Raw genomic sequence first — 24,444 nt, forward strand, 5'->3', positions numbered from 1 at the left:
AAAGCAGGATTTTTTATGTTTTTCAGAGCCTGGAAACAATGCCTGGAGCATAATAGGTGTTCTATAAAATGCTTTAAAATCAATGGGTTTAAAAAATTAGTTGCTCTGAAGAAATAAAACATTTTTTTGCATTAAAACTGTGCTGAATATAATTCAATTTTGAATAATTTGGAGTCAATATTATGATTTCCATATATTCTGATATCATTAAAATGTTTTGATTTTGAGGTGCCAGAAGGTCATTTTGGAGGTTCTGGTTTTATGAGTTGATGGAAATGGATTTTATTGGGCTTTAACCTCCGCTTTAAATTTGTTCAAATTTAGGCTTTGTATTAATGTGAGGCTGTTCTTGTGATTCATGGGAGAAGACCAAGAAATATGATTTCATTATAGGTAGCAAAATTTTGGCAGCAAACTATCAAATAAATTTACTTATGAATCTATCCAGCCACCCATCTATCCATAATATTTCTGTACTGGAAGCTGGCACAGTGGATGAACTGGGAAGTGTATGGTGTAGAGTGATTCAATAAAGTCGTCCTGTTTAATATTTATTGCGCCCCCCCCCCCCCCGTGTACTAAGCAACACACGGAATACAGATTAGATCACAGTTCTCACCTTCAAAAGTTAGACACGAGCACCTCGTAAAGTCTCTGTAGAATGAGGCAACTTGCCAAACCAACAACAACAAAAATAAATTAAAAAGCTTAAAAGGTAATGACTGCAGTTTTACTCTTGATTCTTGACTCTTTCTTGCTCAGTCTGAAGAAATTAATCGGAAACAGAGCAGATGGGGCATATCGAGCCTGTGTTCAGATACCAGGCCATTGAAAGTAGACCCATCCATCTGCGAAGGGTGACACTGAGCTGTCTTCATGGAAGAAAAGCTTGATTTGGGTTTTAAGAGATAACAAATTTCATCGATTTTTGTAAAAGTTGTGATACAATGTTTAAAGAGAAGTTATTCTGAAAATTTGCCTCTATCTAATTAGGCAGTAACCTGAGTTAGAAAAAAATAGTGCTTTCAGATTTTTTTTTTTTTTTTTGAGAGAGAGAGTGAGAGAGAGAGAGAACAAGCAGGCAGAGCAGCAGGCAGAAAGGAGGGAAAAGCAGGCTTCCCGCTGAGCAGAGAGCCAGATTCGGGGCTTGATCCCAGGACCCCGGGATAATGACCTGAGCCGAAGGCAGATACTTAACTGACTGAGCCACCCAGGCACCCCAGATATTTTAAAACAACTGAGTTTCTAAATAATTGTTTAGTAAGTAAGGGCATATTAGGATGTGGTATTTCCAAGCCTGTAGAGAAAGAAGGAGACCTGCTCTTGGCATCTTCCCTTTCACTCAATTGTCTAAGCCACAAATATATGTATAATAGGAAGTTGGATTTATTCTATGCATGTTGTAAAGAACCCTTGTTAGCTTTTGTCACAAGATAATCTATAATAACATAAATCACTTTGTCTAAAATGGCTTCTAGACACTTGGCATGAGTCTAGATCAAATTGAGATATTCTGTAATTATAAAATAAATACTAGATTTTGAAAACAGTGTGAAGAAAGGAATGAAAATTATCTCATTAATAATTTTTTGTATTGATCACATGTTGAGATATATTTTGGATACATTGGTTTGAAGTATATTATAAAATTAATTTCAATTATTTTATTTTATCTCTTTTAATATGGCTACTAAAAAAATTTAGAATTGCATATGTGGCTTACATTATATTCCTATTGGGAACCAGTGTTGAATGAAACTTTTCCTGTTGCCCTGAAATTGGTTTCTAGGACCTATAGATAAGGACAAGAAGTTCTAATTGGCCTCACATTCCAAAGAGAACAGCCAGAAATTGGGCTAAATTGCCCTCTAAAATGTGGGAGAACTATTTCTGCTACATCCCAAATTCAACCAAACAATGACTCCCAAGAACAATGTTTATAGACAAAAGCTTTCCCCACCTCCTTGTGTTCACAGTCCATCCACCCCCACAAGTCAAGGGGTAAAGTTTAGTGGTTCAGGATTGGGAATAAGAGCTTGAGGGTCCTTGAAAGAGATGGAGCAATGCATTTTACTTTTATCCCTGGTTGGATGCTTGATCAGTTACGGGATCTGGGGACCACTCTGGTGGAGCATCAGAGTACAGTGGAGAGCATGTTGAATCATTGGGAAAGTTTGATGGGTATACCCTGAAGGTGACTCTTGAACTGGAACATGGAGGCTGGTCTCTCCTTCTAGTCTAGAAATGTATGAAAGCAAGAAGCTTGCCTCGAAAGTTTGCTTAGCCAAAAAGACTATTCTATAATTTGCCTGTGAAGAAAAGCCAAAGGGAGGAGGATCATCATCCCCAAGTCCTGTGGCCCTTAGAAAGAATAAGAGGACCACTTTGATTGTCATGGCTTCATGCAAAGGGGCATGGAGGTTAGAGGAGGGAGTAGAAGCTATAGGGTTGTCCAGGCATCCTGGCCAACAGAGGGGCATTTCTCATCACCAAGAAGGTTACACTCCCTCTTTTCATTTTTCCCAGTGCTGCTTGTATGTGTTTGGTGGAAGTAGGGTGATAGTCAAGTCAGGGTAAAGCCTGTTGACTGTTTGTTTTATAATATTTTATAAACTTTGCACTGGTCTTCACCTATGAGTCCTGCTCCCAAGCACTTAGCCCTGGTCCCAACATGCTATTACATACTCACCCATGTCACTGTCCTACTCAAATGCTATTAATGGTTTCCCATTGTCTTCAAGACAAAATCCTAATTCCTTAAAAGATCAAAGTTGTGGCATTTGGTCTTTACCTATCTTTCTAGCCTCTCTTATCTGTTAACCTCAATCTTTCTGTGCTTCAATCAGATAGAACAAGCTGGAACTACTTACCTTTACTTGAAATCATGTTTTCACTCATTCAACAAATACATATTGATTACCTCTTATGCATCAGTCACTCTTCTATGCAATAAGGATATAGTAGGTAAATCAGACATTCTTCCTCCTAACACAGAACTAATGAACAGGATATTTTTTTGTCTTGGCAAATTCTGTCCCTGCTTTTTGAATATGCTTCTTTCCCTCTTCCACCACAGATTAAATGTTACCTTCATTGTGAAGCCTTTCTTAAGATAGAATTTATGCTATCTGGCTTTGTACCTTGTATTTACTGTTTGATGGAATTCTGTCTCTATTACTTGATTTTCTCCCCATGTAGCCCGAGTCATTGAAAGGAGCTATGTTCTATCTATCTTTGTATTACAACATCTGGCACTTTATGGCTACTTAGAAAAAAAATGTATGCTGAAATGCCTCAACCTTATTGTCTTTTATTTAATTCTTTCTCTCTTACTTTTGTATTTTTCAGAAGTTATATAACATCCAGAGACTTCGCAAGCCAAGTTTAGTTCAGAACAGTTACACAATCAAAATATGCTTTAAAGAAGTCTATTCCAAGTAGCATTGGTTGAACGATTTAACATATTTCTTTCTGTATCTAAACAGTGAAGTCATTCCTGTCTTTTGGGTAAAAAGTAAAGTACATTAACTCTCCAAATTATTCTCAAAATTAAGGATAAACAGCTGCTATCGTTTTGAAAATACAAAACTATTTTGACCATCAGAGGCTCATTTCAATGCATACAAAAATAGAGCTATATATAGCTAACACAGACTTGCATGTTGCTAAGTTATAATCACTGAGTCACTGATTAAGGAGTGGCTTACATCTGGGACTTGTCTTGAAAACAAGATTTTTCACCATCAAAATGGTTATTTCCCTTTCTTCAGTATTTGATAAAAACTAAAGTAATACAAGGTTTCAAATGGCAATCTGTGACACTTTCAAAATTGGCCATTAAATTTTATTGATTTACTCAATATGTAGGACTAGAATAAGAAGATACTGGTTGATTGGAGCCCTAGACAACCTCAGAATTTATAAGACACAGAAACATCAGAATGATCTCAAGCATCTGAAAGTGGCATCAAAAAGTGAGGGTCTCAGCCTCCACAGCACCTGGCATGGTATGTGGGAAGTAGAAGCAGTGGGCAAGATGGGACTGCAAGGAGGAACTCATGCAATAAGGTAGCAGTAATCTGTTTAGTGCCAACAGAATGATGGCCAAGCCAGGAGAAGACAGGTGGATGGATTATGACATAAGACCAACTATCTGCACATACCTCGATGCCTCTGCTCTGTTCATGCCCCCTGCTTCTCAGCAGCAACTCCAGAAAAATGTCAGGAAACAAATCCTGAAATAAATGAGATTTATTTTTACCACCTGGTACAATGGGCTTGAAGTATAAATCAAGCTGCATTATAGCAAAAAGAAATTACATTTCTTATATATTTGAGTTTAGGAGCTGCTATGCAAATATGTTGTACTATATTACTGTGCATCTGTATGTATTTCTGAAGGACATATTTATAGAAGTGAAATGCTGGCTCAAAATTTATCTTTCACATTTTGGTAGGTACTACCAAATTGTCCTCTAACGTTATATATTTTGTTATTTTTCTAATGACGATGTGTAGAAGTGTCCTTCGTGTGATGCCTTTGCCAATATTTATCAATAGCTCCTAAAGATTCATTTACCTAAAATACCTCTTTTAGTTTATTCTCACAGAAATATCTCTTTTGGTTTGTTTCCAGAAGGCTTTGCCCAGAGATAATTGCATTTAGCTCAATTCCATTCCAATCCAATGTCATTAATTCATTTTTATCATCTATTTCCTTTGCTTTGAAGACATGTTGAATAGAGGTGGAGGACAAGAGACTAACATTCATTAAGTGGTTACTTCGAATTGGGCACTTTACAATTAGTACTTCTCATCCTAATAACATTATTTCAGTGGTTCTCAAAAGTGTGGGCTCTAGAGAAGCAGCATCATCATAATCTGGGACCTTTTTCAGAAATGCAAATTCTCAGGTCCTTCACTAGACCTACTTAATCAGGAATTCTGTGGAAAACCCAGAACTCTGTTTTTTCTTTTTACAAACTCTCCAGGTAATTCTAACGTACCCTAGAACTTGAGAACCACTGCATATACTCATCTCATAGATGAGAAACTGAACTGAAGAAGTAAACACCTTTCTCAAGGTTACTCAGCTATATAAGGTTGACCTGACTTCAAAGTCAGCACAATGCTTTTTGTGTGTGTGGAGGTACATTTTAATAGGTTACAAGTGTAAGATGTGCTATTGGGGAGATAATATGGCAAAGCATGATAGTGTAGAACTTTGAGAAAGCTAAGCAGCAGGAAAAGCTGTAGATAATCATTATGGTCAGGCAGACCATAATGAGACAGAGAACACCAGGGCTCCAAAACTGGGAGAGAGAGACAGACTTTGCCAATATATCAGTTGGGACTGAAATTGACCTTGGGTTGGCAATTTCTGTTATTCTCACAAATATGCCAGAAATGTGGAGAATAATCAGTATGCAGAGCATAAGCCCCTGATTTGTGGGTTAGAATCATTGTAGTGCTAATAATGTAGCAAAAGACAGGGGCAAAGTTGGAGAAGACAAATTTATCTTATGCTAGAATTAGGGCATCTTTGTCAGAGATGATTATTAGTCACTGAAATGTTTGTAGGTTTTTGTTTTCTTAAGGAGAAATACTGCAAGTTTCGTGGTAAAAAGTTTGGGTCACGGAAGTATACGGGAAATAGAGGGAAAAGTGCTTTCATTTTGGCAGAGGAGATAGTTCACTGTAATTCATTGTTAAATAAAAGGAAATAAGTTCTATGAGATGCACTTTCCCTCACTTGCTTTGCTTGCTCACATAGAAGGACAACTCAGACTGTATAAAGGGAGTAACTGGCTACCATTCATTTGATTCAAGAATGTAACCTTGAAAATGGGGTTCAACCAATGGATCCATAAATTCAAGGGCCCTTTGAGTCTGGAAGTAGGGTAAAGACAACTTTGACTTCTTATCATATACCTGAGTACAAAGGCAGGATTTTTCTTTTTCTGCCAAATCACAAAACAACTAGAAAAAAAATTGACCAACTTAGGGGAAAGTAGTGTGGGTATAGCGTGTAATGCGTGGTTCTCATACTTTAGGAGCATCAGAGTTACCTGAAAATCTTCTTAAACATAGGTTCCTAGGCTGGACTCCCAGAGTTTCTGATTCATTAGGTCTGGAGTGGGGCCCAAGAATTTGCTTTCCTAACATGTTCCCAGGTGAGGTTCATACTGAGAAACCCTGGTGTAGGGAAAAGAGTTTGGATTTGGGAATAAGAACACCTGTGTCCCTCTCCAAGTCATTACATGTGATTTCTGAGTACCCTTGGACAAGTCACTTAACCTTTCTGATTTGAGATGTCTCCTTTGTAAGTTATGCATGATGGTAATAACAGCAACTTAATGAGGTTTCCAGAATGATTGGGAGGACCAAATGTGATGATGCAGAAAAATGTGAATGTTGGTTAATAATGCGTGTGATGGTCAATTTTATGTGTCAACCTGAGTGGACAAAGGGATGCCCAGACAGCTGGTAAAACATTGTTTTTGGGCATGTCTGTGAAGGTATTTCCAAAAAGGATTAGTATCTGAATCAGTACACTGAGTAAAGAAATCTCCCCTCACCAGTGTTGAGGGCTCTAACAGAACAAAAAAAGCAGAGAAAGGGGAAATACTCTCTGTTCTTGAGCTGGGATGTCCACCTTCTCTTGTTCTTGGACATAGCAGCTCTCATTCTCAGGCCTTTGGACTTGAACTGCATTATATCAGCTTTCTTGGTTCTCCAGCTTGCAGACAGCAGACTGTGGGACTTCTCGGCCTCCATAATCTCATGAGCCAATTCCTATAATAAATCTCCTCATATATATATAGATATATACCTATATATATCTATATATATCCTATTGGTTCTGTTTCTCTGCAGAACCCTGACTAATACAGTGTGTTTCTTCCTCTTTATTTTTATAGTTAAAAACAAAACAAAACTCCTCCATCCACAAATTTATCTCCAGATGGTTCTGCCTTGTTTTTCTCAGGCTGATGTAAGCCAAAGTAGGTGAGCAGTCTATCACAACGATAAATTAGAAATTCTGGTAGACAGCACTGGTAGCTTACCCAGTAGCCACCTCTTCCTCTTTTTCTTGTTCACAGAACATTAATTTTGTTCAAGGATGAGGTAGCTTTGTGCTCAAGGAATAAGAGTCCTTCCCCTAGCCTGGGTTGTGAATAATGGTTGGTCTAAGCCCATCTTGGTAACCTCAGCTTTTTCTCACATGAATAATGCTAAAAGGGTCAAATTTACATTTACATTTACAAATTTTACACTCAACTTATATTTATTCAGTACTAAGCACTATTCTTGGTGGGGAGATAAATGTACAAGAGTAACTATTAGTCCCAAATGGGAGGCCTATGTTGAACAAATAATAACACAAATCATTTCTGCCATGAAGTAAAAGTACTGTGCATAGTAAGACTACGTAATTGGAATCCTAGCTTATTCTGGGTGAAGCAAGAGGAAAGGGGTGTCAAGGAAGATTTCTGTAAGTAAGTGGCACTTCGGCTAAGAATTAAGGATGATAGGAGCAAAAATATTTCAAGCTTGTATAAAGTCTGTGAATGGGAAGGAGCTTTCTACATTACACAGATTGGTGATATCAAATGTGGTCAGATCAAAGAGGGAGTTAGAGGTTATGTTGGGCATTTCAGACTTTAGCTAAAAAGAATAAATGGGAAGTCACTGAAGGATTTTAGCTTGCAATCATAAGACAGATTTGCATTGAAAAAAAAGTACACTGACTGCCCATGAAGAATGAACTGAAAGGAAATCAAGTGGGCACGTGTGAAGCCCATTAACAAACACCACAAAAAGAGATGGTCACAGCTTGATCTAAAGCCACTCTATCCAATGTGGTCAGCACTAGCACTACTGAGGGCCTGAAATGTGGTTTGTCCAAATTACAATGTGCTGAGAAGTATAAAATACACACCAGATTTCAAAGACTTAGTAAGAAAAAAGGAATATGAATATCTTATTAGCAATATTTTATATTAATTACACGTTAAATGACAATATTTGGGATATAAATTGAGCCAAATAACATGTCTTATTAAATTTAACTTCACCTGTTTCCTTTTACTTTTTTAATTTGGCTACCAGGAAATTTAAAAGTATATGTGTGACTTGTATGTGTGGATTACATTGTATTTCATCAGACAGTGCTGATCATAATGATGACAGTGCAGATGGAAAGAAGTAGACATATTTGAAAAGAGTTTCTGGGACTAAATTGACTAATTTGACAATTTACTGTAGAAGAGAAAATTATCAAGGATCACATCTCTCTTTCTGGTATGAATAATTGGATGGAGACATCATTTCTTGAGATACCAAAGAGAGGAGATGTGCTAAGGAGAGTATGAGAGACAATGTGTTCAGATTTGGTGGTGTTGAGTTTAATGTTCCCTGGAAAAGAAATCTGAGCAGGACATACGAAGGTAGGAGTTGCTTTTCTGTGGTAAATGGAGCAATGGGAGTGGTTGGGTTCACAGGGAAACTGGTGGTTTAAAGAAAAGAGGAAGAGATTGAGAAGGAGCTGCCAGAGGGATAAGAGGCAAACTAGGATAGTGTGTTATCAGGAGAAAAGGAAGGTGATGTCATCATATCAAAGACTACTGAGACAAAACCAGCAAAATGCTGATGATTACTAAAATTCGGTGATGGACATATGGTTGTCCATTGTTCCTATTCTCTCTACATTTATGTGTATTAAAAATTCCTATAATGCAAAAATGTTGTTGAGTTTTCTGGAGACCTAGAAAGAAAAGGGCTGAAACATGTTCTTTGAAACATGATGATTCAGCCAAGTCATCCATAAATTTCTATCACAATTAAATTGTACACATTTATAGCTCAATTAATTAAAAAATACAACAGATGTAGATCTTAAAGCTCAGGGAGGCTTGTCCAATGAAGGAACACCTTATGTACATCCCCTCTTCCATGGTGATAACTGTAGAATTTCATGTAATTTGAGAAGGGAGAATATCAAAAAATGTAAGTACTTATTGTCCACAGGTGAGAACGAGGACAAGAATAAGAAAGTTTGGATCGGGGTGCCTGGGTGGCTCAGTCGTTAAGCATCTGACTTTGGCTCAGGTCATGGTCCCAGGGTCCTGGAATTGAGCCCCGCATTGGGCTCCCTGCTCAGCTGGAGGCCTGCTTCTCCCTCTCCCACTCCCCCTGCTTGTGTTCCCTCTTTCGCTGTGTCTCTGTCAAATAAATAAATAAAATCGTTTTTTTTTTTAAAAGGAAAGTTTGGATCATATCCTTTGAATTTTCATCCTTTCCACTGACCCAAAGAAGGAACAAGATATAGAGGTATAAAACTGAGATTTCAATCAATTGGATGATAACACACAGTAGCTTAAATCAAGGATAATATATCCTAGCTTTGCAGTTTCCTGTTATTAACATTTTAGCCAATGAAGAGTCAGTATTGTCTAAGTCTTTGTGCTTGATATATTGTAACTGCTGTGATTATAAATTCAGTTTCCTGGGATTTTCATTTTGATTATAATGATTCTAAATGTCAGGAGTCAATAGATCATGCCTCAATATTTTTTGTCTTCTCTAGGCACAAGTAGGCTAGAATTCTAAGAGCAGTGAAAATAAGAAAAAGCAATAGTTCAAGTTATATCAATTGCATTAAAAATTTTAACACAATGTTAACTGTAGGAAAACTTATTCTTAAAGTTCTTTCAAAACCCTTAAGAACACATTCACTTTGATGAGTATAGTCATGTGTAAAATTGTTCAATCACTATATTGTACTATATTGTTCTATATGTCAACTTTGTGTCCTGCACCAATAAAACTTTATTAAATAGAAAATTACAAGAAAAAAATGTACTAGAAATATATCTTTTTGTGAAAAAATAATATTTTATTTGCCTATAGCAAGAGAATAGAAAATTCACCAACAGGATATATGAGAATAAAGTATTGAAAAAGATTCAAGCTAGCAGGTTAAGTCTGACTAGTCAATGAATGTCTTTGAGACAGCTGATCAACTATTTGTAATAATCTATAATAAAATAGAATAAGATTCCTAGCACCATATGCTCAAATATACTAAAATAAACTCCATATGTGTTGAATGTCCAAATAGAAAGTGAAACAGAAATGCTAAAGATTACATAAATGACTATACATATAAGCAGAAAACATAAAGGGAAATATTGATAGATTTAACTTATACATTTCAAGACAGTAAAAATACTCTGAACTGAAAGGAAAGGCAAACACAACATAGGGAAAATAGTCACAATGTATAAGAAAAGGTGAATATATTTAATACAAAAATCTTATTGAACTATAAGAAAAAAGGATAAATGTCTGGCTAAGATACAGGCAAAGGTGTGAAAAGGAAATTTCCAATAATAAAAAAAGTAAAATTCAATTTTATGTAACTATTAAAGATTTTTAAAATAAATGCTACTCTGAGAACATGGGCTCTCTCATATTATGTCGATATAACATAGTATCTTTTGGGAGAGCAATTTCAAAATATGCTTTAAATCTAAGAAAACTGTGTATAGTTTTGGCCCAGAAACTACTTATAAACTATATTTTAAGGAAATTATCATGGCTAGGTATAGAAAATACATGTAGAAGAACATTCACTAAAACATTACTTAAAATTATTAAAACTGAAACAGCCTGTATTTCCTGGAAGGAAGGATTGATTACATAAAACATTTTATAGAAATACAATGAAATGTCATTCAGGAAAGATGTAAGAATGAATATTTAATATTCTGAAAATATATTTACAATATAATTGTTTTAAATGGTAACAAAAAGTATTGTCCCATTTCCCATACAGAGGACTATAGAATACACACCAAAATGTAGAAGTGGCTATTTCTGGATGGTAAAATTATGGTGATAGAATAATGAAAATTTCTTCTCTCCTTTTGGCTTGTCAGAATTTTTTTAAGTGAGCTCTTATTTCTATTTTCAATAATTTACTTTTTAAAATTGTGACATAGTTCAAATATATAGAAGAGTATAAAGGATAATATAATAAACATCTCAGAACTGGAAAGTCAACGTGCCAGGTCTTAATAACATTTTACTATGTCAATTTCAAAGGTTCTTCTCTTCTCTTCTCTTCTCTTCTCTTCTCTTCTCTTCTCTTCTTTCTCTCCTCTCCTCTCCTCTTCTCTTCTTTCTCTCCTCTCCTCTCCTCTCCTCTCTTCTCTTCTCTCCTCTCCTCTCCTCTCTTCTCTTCTCTTCTCTTCTTTCTCTTCTCTCCCCTCCCCTCCCCTCCCCCCTCCCCTCCCCTCCCCTCCCCCCTCCCCTCCCCTCCCCTCCCCTCCCCCTCCCCTCCCTTCCCCTCCCCTCCCCTCTCCTCTCCTCTCCTCTCCTCTCCTCTCCTCTTCTCTTCTCTCTCTTCTCTTCTCTTCTCTCTCTTCTCTTCTCTTCTCTTCTCTTCTCTTCTCTTCTCTTCTCTTCTCTTCTTCTTTCTCTTCTCTTCTCTTCTCTCTTCTTCCCTTTCTCCCCCCTTTTTGTTATTTTTCAGAATTAAATAAGATTTGCACTTCAAACCACAAGAAAATAAGAAGGTCAGGAGTTACTTTTGTACCTTAAACAACTTGAAAAAATTAAATGATAGGAAAAAAGCACTTTCTGACATTGAACAAAAGGCTTTCAGCACTGGGACCCTAGAATCACCTCTAAGTTCTACCTAGAGGGTAATTATTGGTCTGTAGGACAGATAGATTTGATATCTTCCTCCCTCGGATGCCCTTCTTTGATCTCATTTCTAGTCTTTTCTCTCCATCTCCACTATCCTAAATTTGTTATCAATCCACAGGTTTTCATATTTTTCCTATGTACATCCATTTAGTACTATATGGTATTGTTATATATGGCTTAAAATTTTATAGAAATGGTATCAGATGTAAGCGCCTCAGGCGCAGCATTGTAAACACTGTAACATTTCTCCCTTCCCGCCCACTCATCTGCCTGTTGGTTACTTGATGGCTAACACTATGGAACCACTGGCAAAGAAGATGTTTAAAGGAGTTTTAGTAGTTGCACTTGTGAGCTTTTTTGGAGCACATTATTTGTTTAATAAGACGAACACAAGCCAAGATTTCAGGCAAACAATAAGCAAGAATTTCCCTTCATCTTGGAAGTTTATTACAAATCCATTGAACAGTCTAGAATGTACAGAGAACAAGATCAAGAAAAATGGTTGAAGAGCAAAAATTAGGACCAGTCATCAAATTCAGCCTCCCCTCTAAGCTGTTTGAGACCTTTGTGGGGGAGAAGAAAGATGAGCACACCACATTGTAGACTTCTGGCCCCACGGAACAAAACAGGAACTTTTCTGGTTTGCCAAGACTTACAATCATTTCCCACACACTATGCAAATCCCCTGCTTTTGTTTGTTGCTTTCCTTCTGCATTTATTGTTAAAGATTACTGTTTAACAACTAAAAGACTAGGACAAGAAAGAAAGAAAAAAAAGAAGTGGTATCATATTATATACATATATTTTGCTCAATACTATGTGTTTAATTTTTTTTTCACATTAATCCCTGAAACTGGCTTATTTTCTTTAGCTGATACATATTGTTCTATTGTGTGAATCTGTGATAATTGACTCATCTATTCCTGTTTTGACGAACACTTAGTTCATGTTTTATACAATAAGTGGATATCACTTTTAAAAAAAATCACAGAAGTTATTAAGATTATTGAGCAGTAGGGGCGCCTGGGTGGCTCATTCGTTAAATGTCTGCCTTTGGCTCAGGTCATGATCCCAGGGTCCTGGGATCGAGCCCTGCATCGGGCTCCCAGCTCAGTGGGGAGCCTGCTTCTCCTTCTCCCACTCCTCTTGCTTGTGTTCCCTCTCTCACTGTGTCTCTCTCTATCAAAAAATAAAAAATAAAATTCTTAAAAAAAAAAAGATTATTGAGCAGTGGTGAAAAACATTGCATGATGGATTCAAAAAATACATTTGGCTTCAATATCTTATAGGAATTACCTGATTTTTCCATGAAAATGCAAATACCTATGGATGAATTCTCCTATAGAGATAAACTCTGTTTAAATTCATAATAACTTAAAATTTTTTCATCTTTAATTTAATTTAATTTTTTTTAAGATTTTATTTATTTATTTGAGAGAGAGAGAATGAGAGACAGAGAGCATGAGAGGGAGGAGGGTCAGAGGGAGAAGCAGACTCCCCGCTGAGCAGGGAGCCCGATGCGGGGCTCGATCCAGGGACTCCAGGATCATGACCTGAGCTGAAGGCAGTCGCTTAACCAACTGAGCCACCCAGGTGCCCCTCATCTTTAATTTTAAAAAACCCTTTACTATCTGAAATACTAAACAGAATTTAAAAGAAAAAACAAAAACCCATTTTAGACTCTGTTATAGAAGTTTCCCAGGCAATCACACATCTGGCAAAAAAGAAATAGTTTAAGCCTTTTTTAAAGGTCAACTGAATTTTAATGTACAATTCACCACCAAGTTGACATAGAGCTACTTATTTTTCTGAATGCAAAAATAGGACTAATGCTCACTCCTTATCCTAGGGGCCTGGTACATAATGGACAGCCAGGAACTATTTATTGAATGAATTGATATTGAATATATTGATTTTTGGCTTGAAAAAAAATTCCAGGACAGGGCATGTTGGTGTCAAAATGTGGAAATAAGGAGTGCGTTTTATAATAAGGGGTGTGGGCAGAGGCAGAATATATATTTTAAATTTGTATTTTCCTAGAAATCTGAAACATAAGATTATGATAGATTAAAATGGATTCTTGTCTGCTTTGCTGGCCTTTTTATTCAATACCTGCCAGAGGACATTAAGGCTCTAGTAAAGAAGTATCCGATGACAGTATATTGACAGAAACATCAACCCTCCCTTTAGGGAAGTATAGGTATGTATATATACATATCACTATATACTATATAGGCCATCCTTTTATTGGAAATTTCAAAAAGTTGATGTTATATTAATTCCTTAAAAAACGAATAGTTTCAATTTTATCATTAATTATTTCCTTGTTGTTTACATTTATTCTTATTTTCTTCAGTATACACTCATATATCTTAGCCATACCTCAGGTCACAATTCTTGGCAGTTAATGCACACTTACCCTCTCTGAAGTATCTTTTATCTTCTGTTAAAATAGTGATTAAAATGGAGAGGTAATTTTGAAAGGAAATAAAGCATGTCTAACTAACTGTATGGATGGAGCCACTCTTTCAAATGTATTGAAGAAAATTTGCTACAGACAAATTTGTGAAGACATAGCATTATGTTTTGTGCATTTAATTTTCATTTATTCATTTGCTCCATAATATCTTTGAGTGCCTAAAATGGGACACATTTTGTCATAACTGTACTGACTGCTTGATAGTCCTGAGCCCTGGGTTCTAACCATGACACCACAACCAATGAGCAGTTTGGTGCACTGGTTAAGAATCCGGGCTCTGAAGAAGGAGCCTCCAGGACTTACATTTTAGCTGTGTGCCCCTGAGCATGGTATGCAACTGCTTCAAACATTCATCTGCTCATTCATAAATAGGGTGAAAATAACATCTAGGATTGTTTTTTGAAAAGATATTTATTTATTTATTTGACAGAGAGAGAGACAGACACAGAGAGAGCACAAGCAGGGGGAGCAGCAGAGGGAGAGGGAGAAGCCGACTCCCCGCTGAGCAGGGGGCTCGATCCCAGGACCTTGAGATTATGACCTGAGCCGAAGGCAGACGCTTAACCGACTGAGCCACCCAGGCGCCCCTAATATCTAGGATTGTTAAGAGGATGACATGGTACAACGTGTGTACAGCTCAGTGGCCAGTACATAGAGAGGGGACAGTAAATTCAAGATGATGACGAAGTTGATAATGATGGTTATGTTGGGCAAGAGCTACACTCTCTTTGGGTCTCTGCTTCCTTGACTGTAAAATGAAAGGTTAAGAGCAAATAAATCATGGTTGGGCGCCTAAGGGTCGCTCTTAGCAGAAAACATTGGTACCCCCATTGCCTTAGAGTAAACTATGCATTCTGGGAAGTCTTTAAGTGCAAATACACAAAAAGAACCATTCTGTTCCTGAGATGTACACAGGTTAATTTTCCATTGTGTTTGCAGTGCCCATCTATGACTTATGTCAAATTGTAGCAATATTTTCTTTAATTTAACATAGTGAAATAAAAAGTGGTCTTGGTTAGAGTTGAAACTGCAAGGTCACCACTGAAGGAATGGCTGATTATATTTCTTCCCACTTTCAAAAATTTAAGGTCTGCCTTGGAAACATACACATTCATAACACGAAATACATTACTACTTGATATGTTACTCATAGTATTTACTGAGTCTATCACGATTTTAGCACCTAAAAAATAGAAAAATTGGGGGCACCTGGGTGGCTCAGTCGTTAAGCGTCTGCCTTCAGCTCAGGTCGTGATCCCAGGGTCCTGGGATCGAGCCCCACATCGGGCTCCCTGCTCGGCGGGAAGCCTGCTTCTCCCTCTCCCACTCCCCCACTGCTTGTGTTCCCTCTCTCACTGTCTCTCTCTCTGTCAAATAAATAAATAAAATCTTTAAAAAAAAATTGAAAAATTTATTTTTGAAAACTATTTTTTAAATATATGGCTCAAAGATCATATTTGATGACCTGTTATTTTCCTATATTCTCATGAAAAATTATTCTATTTATGTCCTTCTCTTATAGTATTTGGGGCACATAGTTTTGTTTTAGACTATTGCTTGTATTTGTTTTTGCTTGACATTTTGGGTTTCAGGGCTTTATCTGTTCTGATTTTGAAATTTATTCTCAGAGTTGATTTCGTATATTGATAGCTTGAACTCAGTTTATCTCTCTGGGGGAAAGTGCACACAAAACTGCTAAATTGCTTGCAAGTTTTCACTCATCTGCTCTGTTATCATTTAGAGCTTCCATAGCCTGTTATATTCTCCCAGTATTTTAGCACTGTTTTAATTTGTGTGATGCCTGTGAAGGGAGAATGCCATAAATACCCCCAAAGTAGGTTAGTTTATAAAGGATCGGTAAACATCTTGATTTTCAAGGGAAAATAAAGGCCCAAACTACACATCAGAAATAACAGGTAAATATATTTAAATAAATGCAGTATGAAAACAAATCTAAAGGAAATGTTCCTTGCAGCAGAGGAAGGGAGAGGCTAATCGCAAATGTTATTTTTTAAAGAATGCTTTAATAGACTCCTTTTAAACAGTACTTTTTCGAATGTATTATGTTACTTACAACAAAAAGTCTCACATTGGCACAGCTCAGTTAATTCTGACAAATATCACAGACCCTGCACACAATCATAACTGCCTGTGTACATGTCCGTCTCTCTCCCGGCTCTTTCTACAACAGTGTAAGCTCTCTGGAGGCTTGCGGCTGAGCCAAGCTCACTTGCTTCTCTGTGCCCCCGTAGAGCCTGATAGTGAATAGGAAGGGATTTGTTAAGAATTAATAAATAAGTAAGCATTCATTAATAGGATAGCCCATTATACTGCCTGGCTGCTTTTCTTAGTGGATCAGACCTGTAAGAGATGACGAGGTTAAAGATAGTCAGTAGCCCTCTGGCCACAGGCTGAGGGGGTGGGAGGTGATCCAGCAGTCAGGTCTCTTTTTCAGTGTAGTTCTGAGCTCCTCAGAAAGAGACAATCAGGAAAAAAAAAATGCAATGTCCTGGGGCAGACTGGTCCAGAAAACAAAAGGCTGCTACAAGTATTTGGTTCTTACAGTCAGAAGTGGAGAAGTGGCAAAAACCTAATCAATACCTGGTAGTTGACCCACTGGGCCTGTGCAAGGGGGCTGATTAAGGGGCCAGCATTTGAAAATCCCTCCTGAAAGTAAGGTCCGGCATTATTTAGCCGTGTTTGGTGAGTGCAACCTTATAGAGATCAAGCATTAATTTAGAATAAATGTGTCTGCTATTGGGGACCACACTGTTACCTAGGATAAGTGTATTACAGTGTATTATTTTAGTAAAATGTCAAGGGAAAAAAGTGGAAAAAAATGAAAAGGCATACAGCATACTTACGAGAAGAAATTGGTCATATATATGCTCAGAGAAGCCACAGTACGCTAACTGCCACGATAAACAGACTTGACTCGAGCTACTTAGCTATACAAGTTGTAGTGTTTGCTCATGCATTGGTTAAATGGGTGTTCTTGGTCTCATGGCTCTTTTGGACACCTTTTCTGCAAGTGGTAACTCAGGAAACCAAGCTCCTTCCCTCTTGGAGTTCTTCTAACTCCTAGGGCCTGAGCCCCTCTCCAGATATTCTACATCTAGCCAACAGGTAAGGGGAGAGAAAGAGGTAGAGGATAATATAATGACATACATATGTCCACTCACATACCTTTGGCCAGAATTTAGTTACTTGGCTGCACACAACTGCAGGGTAAGCTGGGATATGCTGTGTGCCCAGGGGAAAAAGGAACTAGTGGTGAAAGGCTTTTTTTTTTTTTTTTTTTGCCACAGGGCTGGGTCTGTCTTTCCCCTTCCTATCAACTGTTAGGTTTGTTTTATTTGCTTGTTTGTACATTTGGACCACCTTTCCCCATTTCCCCCACTCTCCACGTCTGGCCTCTGGCAACCACCAGTCCATTCTCTGCTTCTATAAGTTCACTTTTTCTAGATTCTACATATGAGATCATACAGTATTAGTCTTTCTCTGACTTATCTCACTTAGCATGATGCCTTCAAGTTTCCTCCATGTTATTGCAAATGGCAAACTTCCCTTCTTTTTTATGGCTAATTAGCATTCCATTGTGTATATATACCGCATCTTCCTTATCCATTCATCCATGTGGACCCTTAGTTTGTTTCCATGTCTTGGCCATTGTAAATAATGCTGCAGTGGACATGGGGGTGCAGATAGCTCTTTGAGACAGTGATTTTATTTCTTTTGGATATATATTCAGAAGTGGGATTGCTGGATCATATGGTAAGCTATTTTTAATTTTTTGAGGAATCTCCATACTGTTTTCCATAATGGCTGCACCAATTTAAATTCCCACCAACAGTGTACATGGGTTCCCTTTCCTCTACATCCTTGCCAATACTTGCTATTTCTTGTATTTTTTCTGAAAGCCCTTCTGACAGGTATAAGATGGTATTTCACTGTGAATTTGATTTGCATTTCCCTGATGATTAGTGATGTTGAGTACCTTTTTTTGACCTGTTGGCCATTTGTATGTCTTCTTTGGAAAAATGTCTATTTATGTTCTCTGCCCATTTTGTGTGTGTGTGTATCAAATTTTTTTTTAAGATTGATTTATTTATTTTAGAGAGGTGGGGGAGGGGCAAAGGAAGAGGGAAAGAGAGTCAGTTTCAAGCAGACTCCACACTGAGCATGGAGCCTGACATGGGGCTTGATCCCACAACCCTGAGATCATGACCTGAGCTGAAACCAAGAGTTGGCTGCCCCACTGACTGTGCCACCCAAACACCTCTATAATTGTTTTTAAATTTAAAAAAATCCAATTCTCTGAAGCAAATGTCTTCTGTTTGATAGTAGCTGGAACTTTTGCTTTAAGAAGAAGCCATAGCAAGTGTCGGGCCAGACCAAAGAAGCCAGTTGGGGTTTCAGGGTGGATAAGAATGACTTGGACCTCGTTTGGGTTGCCAGTGTGTGAGTTTGTGCTCCAAATAACAAGAAGCTGTGCAAAGGATATAAACAACACCAGGTGTGGGTGGTTGGGCACAGTATTCCATACATCCCTTGTAGAAGTTGTCCAAGAGGTGGTGGTCCTAGTGACATTCATAGATGGAGATCTACTCAAGACTGGAAGCGCATTAGGATGTAAACTTGTTTCTGTCCATTCCCAGCCAGGTCAGTGCCCGGTAAAAGCTTAGATGTCCAAGTTCTGGCCATAAAAATTCTTTCTGTGCCAGCACTAGAATAATCTCCCTTACCTTGGGAGTAAACATCAGGGCCATCGATGCCTGTACTGAGGTTCTCCACAGATAGTTCTAACTGTGCCCTATCGCAGGTGAGAAGTCATTTTCCTAACTCTAGAGACTACGTGGCGGCGGGGGGGGGGGGGGGGGGAGAACCTAAAAATGCTTTACTAATGGGGAGAGAACTTCTAGCTGACCAGATAAATTCATAGGCTTTACTCTATCTTTATTAGCCATCAAAGTGATTCGCTAAATCTTTTCCTTTCTCACAGGCAAGTGAATAAGCACTGGGTAAGCACCTTTTTTTGCAGTAAGGTATGTGCAAAAGCAAACAAGTATAGAATTCAATATGAATATGCAGCCACAGCAGCATTACTTCAGAAAACACCTCTTTAGAAATGTTTTCTATCTTCAAGTGAATAATTTCTTACATTTCTTTCATGTTAGCAATGTCATGCAAATTAGAAAATGATTGGTTTGATTAATTAAGTAAATTTATCAAGCTGAAAAGAAAACTGAAGCCATGTATTTTCTCAGGTTTTCTTTCAGGACAGAGAAAATAAATCAGCATATCAAGTGAAAAAATAACCACCTGAAGATCTTTGTTGTCTCCTCTTTGGGATTTATATAGAACTAGACCTCTTTAGCCCATGTTCTGAAGAACTCATTATGTCATGTATGCCCCAGCTGCACCCAATACGAGCTTCTATCCTCATCATCTGTTAATACAGTTGCCTTCTTCAGCTAGGTTTCAAGACTTTAAGAGTCTGTTGGCTCTATGTCTTTAAGAGTCTGTTGGCTCTATGTCTAATTCATCTTTGTATCTTTAGTGTATGTTAAATTAACAATTCTTAAGTGAATACATATGGAAAAACTTTAGTAAAAGGAAAACTGATCACCAAAGTTACAGATAGCAAAGGCTTTTACATACCTAGTTATAACGATTTCCTTTTTGAAATGTTTTCACGGAAACACTCTTTTTTTAAAAAAATTAAGGGACAACTTAAAAAAAAATTGCCTCCAAATCCATGTATGCCAGACAATTGTAACTGTCATCTAAGAACTCTGAATATGACATTGTTTTACACATTCAGAGACATGGAAGAGCTTCCTTTCATAAATGATATGTTATTCTCTACCAGTAATGGTAAAAGCAATCTTGAAAGAACCAACTAAACACTTTTCCCCATGATTTTGTCACTATAGTTGAAGTAGGTTTATAGATGCCCCTTTCATCTGTGTGCTTTGACTATAGGACAGGAATCAGAAAAAGACTTTCAATGAGGAAATTAATAAGAATGGGTAGTTCAATTACTATTTGTGTCTCAAGAACATTACCCATTACCAAGCAGGATTTTTCTTTTCCTTTTTTTTTTTTTTTTTAAATAGCCCAAGCTGTGTTTTTCTCACAATTTTATCTCCATTCTGGCTGGCAATGGAAACTTTCATAGACATCGAAGACATCACAGAATGGGTCTAATGAGCTTCTGCTGGATCTTTAACCTGGAGTTTTTCTTTCCGAAATGTCCAAAGTATCATTCCACTTCAAATCTGGATCAGAAATTGGCTAGATGAAATTGTGTCATGAAATGAAGATGATTTTCTTTTTCAAAAGAGAGGAAGTTTCTTATTCTATTCTATGAGACTTGCCATTTAATGCCAAGGGTTCACCCCAGGGTGTACTTTTTACAGTTATGTGTAGATCTGAAAAGATAGACTGTAATGTTAGCAACTGTGTTGTGTCAATTGTGAGGGTTTTTCACCTAACTTCTTTAAACATTGAAATAAAAATGATTATTACCCTTATCCATTTATTAGGATTACAGTGACATCTTGTGGCATATCATTTTCCCTTTTAAAACTTGCTCAGGTAAGTATCTAACACTTTAGTTCTTGCTAAAGCATTTTAGCGCTATGAATGTAATTTATACTGGTGAAAAAAATTCAGAAACCACTACTTGAAGTAGAAGCCAAATGAACAAAATACATTTCACTTCATTTGCTTCAAGTAAATATTTTTGAATAATTTCAATTGGAATGATATTTTGTTTCAAAGATCAACATCTAGTATTTATTTTAAACTTTCTTTCATTGGCATCATTAGGAGATAGGAAACACCCAGAAATTGGCTTCAGTGTAATCCATGTAAAGACAATGAAATTAAAAATTAAAAGTCTGCTTCCAAGGAAGTGTGGTGTGATCATAGCTTTTGCAAATTGTTAGACCAGCTAATTAAAACGATCTTATTGGAGAAAAGACTTTTACTGAAAGAGAAAAAATGTTTGCAGGGCAAAATGAAACCTCTGCAATTTAAATCTGGTCGTTATCAGCCTCCTCGTGGACTGTCTCTAATGAGCATGGACTGTATGTAAAGTGAGAATGTTATTAAGCTACATTAAAAGATGTAATTTTTTTAGAAGACAAACTGGATCCAACATTCCCAACTCTTCCCCTGCCCTCATAACACAGACATGTTTCGGTTATTAATGTTCACCTCTATGTGATGAAGACCAGAAACAATCTTCTTTCGGATATTTTTTTAATGACCAAGTTTACCCACTCCAGGTACTGTAGAGTCATTTTGCTGAAAGCAGGTATCATTTGCAGGTAGCTTGTGAATATTTGCTTTTCTACTTCTTGCTTTCCTCCCTTACTTACCCCTCCCCTCTTTTTGAATTTGAACTTCTAAATAACCCTTCTAATAGCCGATAGAGGCACTCTTTTGGAAATTATAGGTGAAATTTCCACCTGCTATGTACTTTAATACATGTGATTCCTTCAGAAGCGTTGATGTGAATAATGTGCTATTTCATCCAATTCAAGACATAAATTGTAAGACACTCCTTTGTTTTATGTATTACTAAGAAAGAAAAAAAAATCATTCAAACTGTGGCACATTGAGTAGAATAAATGTTTATTTTAAACTCATTCAAAACATTAAGTATCTTTTAGACTTATTTAAATAAATTGTATTATGTGTCATAGTTATGTACATTTTTAAATGAAAATATGCAGAATCAATGCAAAGTAAAGCAAAATACAATGTTTCTAAAACACAGAGTACAGATCCAAGTCACTTTCCGTGCAGTGCTTGATGTCCGTGTTTGCCCACACTGTTGTCCTCTATGCCCCTAAGAGCATTGGTGACACAATCGTGCCCAGACTGCAATTTCTATCTCTAGAACTTTCTTCTAAGCTATCGACAACTATTCTACCAATTTTGAAACTGGCACTTTATCTTACAGAAAAAAAATCAATGAAAGGTTTTTAGACAATAACCAGGATTTACGATGCTCTGTCAAATAGTCATTATTCTTTGTTCTCAAATAGTTTGCTAACTGAAAAGCCAAGGGATTACTGCTAGATGATCGTCATGCAACAAGATTACTACCTGCATAAGCAACGCATCTATGTCATGGCTGCCACCTTTACCAGCCATTGTGAGACACTATCAATCACTCCATTTTCGTAAGTGTTAAAATGTGAGAAGTTATGTGCCTTACAAGGTCTGCAATACGAGACTGTTAATGCTAATAGCATTCCTTGAGTGACTAATATGTGTCAAATACTTATTATATTCCTCATGCGTATTATATCATTTAATCCTTAGTACAATCCTATGAAGTAGATGTTATTATTTGAAAGTATAGATAATACAACTTGTTCCAAGGTCATATATCTAGTAAGTGGCAGATCTGGTGTTTAAACTCGGTTCTCTCCCATATCACAGCCTGCGTTTCTCCCGTAGCTATCTGGTTATAAATATTTAAGCAGAAAACACCCGAAGAGGGGGGTCACTCAATCATAAAGAAAAAGATAATCTCTCCATCCGCAATTTTCTTTGAATAACAGATAGAGCAAAGAGCAATTGTGTGAACAAATGTCAGATTTATGTATCCATGAATTATCACAAAACTTTCAGAAAAGGAGAGAGATGAAACATTGTCTCCTATTTGAGGAAGAGGAAAAAAAACTGCTACATCAGCTGGAAGCTGTGATGACTGCTGAAGAAACATTTTCTGGAACATGCCATATGTCACACATACCTACTTTATTTCTCCCCAGTTAAACAAAAAACTCTGCAATTTTCAAATAGAGGAAAGGTTCATCTATACTTAATGTATAATAAAGGGTGTATTTGGACAAAGGACAGTACATGTTTTATTTGCACTGGTTTTATTTTCATTAATTAAACATCCTTTTCACAAATATATGGATCTTTGTCTCACCAAAATCAGAAACCAGTATGAACAGGATGCACTGTTAGCGCTTAGCTTATTAATGTTAAACTATCTCCTATACTTTGAACCAAAGTAATTATTAAAAAACAAATAAACTGATTCTTCTGTGGAAAACTCTCTCCGTGTCTTCATGAGACACAGATTTTTTTTTTTCCATAAGCTATTTTTATGTGCATGTCGAGGCTTCAACATTCCTTCAAGAATAACTTTGTTGGCAGACTTGAAACAAAGTGGCTGGGCTAAGTATCATATTCTCCATGTTTGCACTCTTAGAAGAAAGCGTAGGGAAAGAGCTCCTTGATATTGGCAATAATTTTTTGGCTGTGACACCAAAAACACAGGCAGCAAAAGCAAAAATGACATGTGGGACTCCATCAAATTAAAAAGCTTTAGCATAGCAAAGGAAATCATCAACAAAATGAAAAGGCAACCTACAGAATGGGAGAAAATACATGCAAATCACATATTTGATAAAGGGTTAATATCTAAAATATCTCCAAAGGAAACAGAATCAGTATCTTGAAGAAATATCTGTACTCCCATGTTTATTGCAGCATTATTCATAACAGCAAAGATATGGAAACAACCTAGGTGCCATTGATGTATGAATAAAGAAAATGTAACATATATATTCCTTTGTAATATATGTACATATACACATATATACAAATAAACAAAAGACTATTATTCAGCCATAAAAAAGAAGGAAATCCTGCCATTTGCAACAACATGGATGAATCTGCAGGACACTATGGCTGAGTGAAATAAGCCAAATAAAGAAACACAAAGATTGTATGATCTCATTCATAATGTGGAATCTTAAAAAAAAAAAAATAGTAGAACTCATAGACTGGATATTGCCAGGGGCTGGGGGGTGGGGGAAATGGAGAGACATTGGCCAAAGATGAACAAGTTATACGATGAAAAAGTTCTGGGATTCTAAGGTACAGCATGGTGACGGTAATTAAGAATACTATATTGTTTGCTTGAAATTTGCTAAGAGAGTAAATGTGATGTGTTTATCAATTTGTGGTGACTATTTCACACTGTATATGTATATGAAATCTCATTGTACACTTGAAATATACACAATTTTGTCAATTACACCTCAATAAAGGTGGAAAGATTTAAAAGCAAAAGATTTATAATTGTTGTTGATTTCTTCCCAAAATATATATTCAGAGAGAAAGAAATTTCCATAAGCTGTGTACAATGTGTGTGTGTGTGTGTGCATGTGTGTGATCAACTACACTTTTTAAAGGAAGAGGAACTGAACTAT

The 24,444-nt window shown here is 36.8% G+C and overlaps 1 pseudogene; it reads left to right on the plus strand.

Annotated features, from left to right (window-relative positions):
- Window positions 1-11,999: 11,999 nt before the first annotated feature.
- LOC118548682 (protein CEBPZOS pseudogene) lies at window positions 12,000-12,235 on the plus strand (annotated as a pseudogene).
- Window positions 12,236-24,444: the final 12,209 nt, after the last annotated feature.

The sequence above is a fragment of the Halichoerus grypus genome, chromosome 1 (assembly GCF_964656455.1).
Source record: "Halichoerus grypus chromosome 1, mHalGry1.hap1.1, whole genome shotgun sequence".
NCBI lineage: Eukaryota > Metazoa > Chordata > Mammalia > Carnivora > Phocidae > Halichoerus > Halichoerus grypus.